This window comes from Pinus tabuliformis, chromosome 8 (assembly GCF_031772625.1).
Source record: "Pinus tabuliformis cultivar Carrire ecotype Pingquan chromosome 8, CPIR1, whole genome shotgun sequence".
Classification (NCBI taxonomy): domain Eukaryota; kingdom Viridiplantae; phylum Streptophyta; class Pinopsida; order Pinales; family Pinaceae; genus Pinus; species Pinus tabuliformis.
In genome coordinates, this window is record NC_142294.1 from 1,430,274,343 (window position 1) to 1,430,280,713 (window position 6,371).

A 6,371-nucleotide genomic window follows, 5' to 3' on the forward strand; every position below is an offset into this window, starting at 1 on the left:
AAATAGAGTATCATGATAAATCACAATAAACTTTAATAATCAAACTAAGTTTTGGGCCTCACTTTATGGTTTTTTATACAATTTTTCATCAAACAACTCAAAAAAATTATGCCGATATGAAATGACACTACATTTCCATCTAGGAAAAGGAATTAAGTTAACACTTTACCTCCTCATGATTTTATATTGAAAGAGAAAATCATGTCGGATTCCTCTCAGATCGTATCTCGTGGTTGAAAAATTCTTCTTCACACTCACCTAATTTTGTTCTATTCTCTTAATGCATTCACCTAATTGTTGCACTATCTTTCTCAGGGTTTTACTTTGAATTTGACTCTTAGATCTGTTAATCCTCATAACGTGACAAGTCATGCCGATAGGTGGTCAGATACTCTTCATCCTTATACTGAATCACTACAAACTATCTAACCATGAATATCATTGCGTAATTCAACATTAACTGCAAAATGTTTATGATTTTGTTATTGTAAGAATTCTTTCATTTTAATTCATAAAGAAACATAGATTATAAACATGGATGATAGATACATTTTTATAAGTTTAATTTGACCTTAAGTATGTTGAGACTGTTATAAAAATGGTGACAAAAACATGAAAGGAGATGGTAAAATTGTAGTAATAAAGGAAACAATTTTAGACTTCAACATTCCCCATACCAAAGGTCTTACAGGTCCTCATGCAACAAAGAAATTGAAAATTGGTTCTTCTTTTCTCCTTCAATGTATGATTTTAGAAGCCTATTCAAGCACATCTATATTAGTGCTTTCATTTTTCTTCTTAATGTTAAAGGTGGCCCTTCATCAAAATTTTACTCTGCAAATCCTTGATTCTATTCTTAAGAAACTTATTATTATCCTTAAGATTCTTATTTTTCTTATACCAATTGAAGAGAATCATGTAGAATTATATTACCATTATGGGTTCTAAGTATCTCATTCTGAACTTTCGCTACTTCCATTTCCCATATTAGATGTTTATTTAAAACCTCTAGCTCATATATGTCTTATTTTAAAGCATCTTCAACTCTGTGTTCTTGTTCTGGAGTTTGTTCTATCAAGAAAGCTTCACCAATTTCATTCTTTTGATATTGAGAAATATTTTCCTTTTGTTGTTCTCTTTGTTCTAGAGATTCTACATAATCATAAATTTCCTACTGGACTGGGTCAATATCTAGAGTTTTTCTTGTCAGGATGACTGTGTGAGGTGGTGTTTTGTACTCTTCTTCTTCAAGATAAATCATTTTTGGAGACTGTGTACTTGAAATTTTTTAAATTCTCTTGCTTCTTCTCAATTTTACTCATGATACTTCAGTGTCTTATATTTTTGCTTTACTATCCTCTTGTTTTTGTTTCTCTATTTTCTCACTATCTTCAAGTAACTTAGATCTTGAGCTCACTTTATTTCTTCTAAGACTCTATTTTTCATTTCTCTGTTTACATTTCTCAAAAAATTCGTAAAGTGGAGTATAATCCTCAAATGAGTCTTCTGGTACCTCTATCTCATTCTATTCTTCAATTTCCTTCTCAATTTTATCTTTTTCATGGTTAGGGTTTGGTACTGACTTTCATCATATCCACTTTAATATAGTTCTTATTCCCCCTCCTGGACTTCTACAAAATTATTTCTAGCTAAGAAATCTTGCCAATTATCTCCCTTAGCTTCCAAATGTGCTTCCATAAGGATTCTGATGATTCCATGATGGTAGAGGGAATTATAAATGCACCTAGATTCTCTTTGTATACTAGATGCCACTTTTCTAAGACTTTGGAGAAAGAATTGACGTAAATTGATTTCATTTCCGTCAATAAAATGCATCAAGAGTCAGGCATGGTAGGAAGACATAGTTCCAAATATACCTTCACAAGTTAAAAACTTTTGAATAACCAATAATAGATTTCTCCATTTCCCTTTTAATGCAGTGACTGTAATTCCCTTTTCAAAGATGGATATATCCATAACCGGTCCTCTGAGGAAATGTATCCTGTCATTCTCCTTCATTTTTCAGTTTTTAGATTTCTCCATTTTTGGGTAATCTCATAGCTTCTACCACAATGGACTCTATTAGGAAAGATTAATGTCTCCAAATTATGCTTCGAGCCGATAAAAATCTCGAGCAAAAATATTTGGTAACCTATGTCTCATGCGCGTCAATTTTTCAAAGAATTGAAGCCACCCTACTTGCTGCAATTGGTCTCTAACCCTTGAGTATGCCTACAAAAACTTTGTTCCGTTCAATTCTGAGTGGACAATTGTTCCCATGGTGGGAAGAATTTTCAGTCCTTGACTATTTCCTTTTGACACTAATGACAAAAGTTAGAGAAAATGAATGAGCGAAGTGTGAATGATAAGGGTTTCAGAAGGGGGAAGAATGTATATGAAATGGAGTTAAATGATAACAAAATAAGGTGCTTGGTGGAGGAATTTGTGTTATTATTATAATGTACCTTCCCATATTTCCCATATCTGATTTTCAAGGATCGGAGGAATGTATTTGATCTCAATCAGACTGATGTGACTAACAGAGTAATGATGAGAGAATAGGGTATAATGACAGTGTAATAGGAGTTTTATAAGGTATTCAACCTTTTTCTTTAATAAAATAATCCATGAATTCCCTTATGTTTATAATATTAATCCCTTGGGCTTATTAATCTAAAGGTTCATATTCCTAGGCTAGAATATTATTCACAGGGTTTATAATATTAATCATAATGTTTGATAAAAATCCTTTGGGTTTATAATCATCATTAACGATGGTCAACCATGGTCCAATGACTCATTGTGAGAAAGATTGTCTGAGTATGAAAATCAACCATGGTCTACCATGGTTAACCATGGTCCAACATCACATTATGAAAAATATTGTCTCAATATGAAAATTAACCATGATCAACCATGGTCAATGATGGTCCAACATCACATTGTGGCAAAGATTAGCTTAATATGAAAATCAATCATGGTAAACCATAGTTATCCATGCTTATTTTAGGGTTTATAATATTTTTCCCAGTGCTTATATACCTTGGGTTTCTAATATTAAGCCCTTGGGTTTAATATTATTCCCTTGGGTTTATAATACCTTGGGGTTTTAGTATTAACCCCTTGGATTTATAATATCAATCCCTTCGATTTACTAATCTACGGGTTCATATTCCTAGACAAAGATTGTCTTAATATGAAAATGAACCATGGTTAACTATTGTCAAAAATGGTAAACCATTGTCAGTTGTCATCAACCATGGTCAATCATGGTCAACTATGGTCGAATGTCACATTCGTCTTAAAATTTGTCAAGCATTGCATTGTGACAAATATTTTTTTAATGTGATAATCAATCTAATAATGTTTGTTGCAATGTTATATTTCATTGAAATTTATTCAATGTTTTAATGTGACAATGAAAAATCGAGGTTTAATATTGGGTTTTCAAATATTAGGTTTCTAATATTGTGTTTAATATTAGATTTATAATTTTAGAGTTTAATATTGAGATTATAATATTAGGGTTTTTATTATTGGGTTTAATATTAACCCTAGGATTTGTAATATTAATCCTACCATTTATATTAATCCCTTGGGTTTATTAATCCCCTAGGTTTATAATACTAATACCTTGGGTTTATTAATCCCCTAGGTTTATAATACTAATACCTTGGGTTTATTAATCTCTTTTGTTTATTAATCCCTTAGGTTGATTAATTGCTTGCATTTATGATATTGATCGCTTGGGTTTATGATATTGAGACAATCTTTCTCATTATGAGAAAGATTTTTTTGAATATGAAAATCAACCATGGTCCAACTTCAGATTATGACAAAGATTGTCTCAATATGAAAATCATCCATGATCAACGATGGTCAATGATGGTCTAAAATCACATTGTGGGAAAGATTAGCTTAGTATGAAAATCAACCATGGTAAGAAACAATTAACCATGATTATTTTACAGTTTATGATATTTATCTTAGTGTTTATATATGTTGCATTTATAATATTAATCCCTTGGGTTTAATATTATTCACTTGAGTTTAAAATCCCTTGGGATTTTAGTATTAAATTCTTTGGTTTATAATATCAATCCCTTGGTTTTATTAATCTAAGGGTTCATATTCCTAGACAAAGATTGTCTTAATATGAAAATGAACCATGGTCAACTATTGTCGACAATGGTAACCATTGTGAGTCATCGTCAACCATATTCAATCATGGTCAACAATGATCGAATGTCACATTTGTCTGTAAATTTGTCAAGCATTTCATTGTGACAAAGATTGTCTTAATGTGATAATCAATCTAATAATGGTTGTTGCAATGTTATATTTCATTGAAATTTATTCAATGTTGTAATGTGACATTAGAAAATTAGGGTTTAATATTAGGGTTTCAAATATTAGGTTTCTAATATTGTGTTTAATATTATATTTATAATTTTAGAGTTTAATATTGGGATTATAATATTAGGGTTTTATTATTAGATTTAGTATAAATCCTAGGGTTTGTAATATTAATCCTACTATTAATATTAATCACTTGGGTTTATTAATTCCATAGGTTTATAATGCTAACCTTGGGTTTATTAATCTCTTAGGTTTATTAATCCCTTAAGTTGATTAATTGCTTGGGTTTGTGATATTGGTCCCTTGGGTTTATGATATTGAGACAATCTTTCTCATTATGAGAAAGATTGTTTGAATATGAAAATCAACCATGGTAAACCACAATTAACCATGTTTATTTTATGGTTTATAATATTTATCATAGTGTTTATGTACCTTGGGTTTATAATATTAATCCCTTGGGTTTAATATTATTCCCTTGGGCTTATCATCCATTAGGGTTTTAGTATTAACCCATTGGGTTTATAATATAAATCCCTTGGGGTTTATTAATCTAAGTGTTCATATTACTAGACAAAGATTGTCTTAATATGAAAATGAACCATGGTAAAAATTAATCTACTTTGGTTAACAGCTGGAGGATTTGATGGCCAAGGTTTCTGAACTTGCTCTCCGCGCCGACACAACTCCTCAGCCAAAATGTTGGGGTGTTAATCATAGGACGGGATCTTGCTACCCTCACAGTAGATCTGAAGATGGCACTTCATTTTATGCCAAACAATTGTTGCCCCGACATCGCAATGAACCAACACATGATATTTCAAACGCGATTAGACTCATCCATTGGCAAAAGATACCCACAACCTTTCTGGAACAAAGTTTCACCTATGGATTGTTCCAAATCCCACTAGAGCCGATAACCCAGAAGTCAGATCGACCCTCGCTCTAGTTAAAACCAAAATTATTTGCGCAATCTAGGTTTACACTTTGGATATCTACACCCATTGAGTTAAAACACAAAGGATGATTTCCTGAGCAATAGGGTAGTTTTCATTTTCTATGGTGCTCGGGGAATTTTGATACAATCCTTGACTCTTTTACGGTTGATTGGATATCGATGTGGCTGGATCTGTCTTATTGTTTGAGGCCAAGCATCCATGTCCTAGATTTGTTGCACTCTGTGATAGTTTGGATTACGCATTGGCCTGATTTATCAAAAGCAACAGATCGACATCTAATATGGTCAGATTTGTACCACTCCCTTCAGATCCAAGTGTATTATCATAAAGAATGGGAGGAAAGGTTGGAGGATGGCAGAAAAGATAGGGAGAAGATGATCTCAAAATATATTATGCAAACCTATCCAAGGTCACAAGGATTAGGTATTACCCCAGAATCGCAAATTGATGCATACAAGGGGATTGATTATCTTGGATCTTTCCAAATATTCATAAGAACACCGATAAGCATATCCTCAGTGGTCTAGATACAACCCTTTGACAAGGTACATCACCTCAAGCTGAATATTGTGAATAAATTGGGTTATCCATACCAGATCCAAATCTAATCTACGAGGGTAGATCCTTACAAGATGATTGAAGTATACATGAATATGATATTCTTCCATCTTCTTCCATCATTCTAAATCTGAGACTAAGGGGGATCATGTAAATCCAAATGAACAAGAGGCGTTGCCGGATCTAGATTACCAAAAGGAACATAACCGAATCAAGAACATAATAATGTTGGTCTCTCATTCAAAAACATTCTCCAATGGAAATCAAGAGCTACAATAAGCTCATCCCAGACACCCAACCCCCTCAATCCTTATATCATGGAGCAGGAAAAATATGTCCCAGAAATGAATATAGAACTACCAAAAAAAAACAATTTATGCACAACTTATGAGGCACAAGCCCTCATTTACAGATTTAACAACTTTTTGCCAAAATTAATGGACCTGTTTCATTGGATCTTCACAAATTAGACAAAAAATTGCGAGATCCACCTCT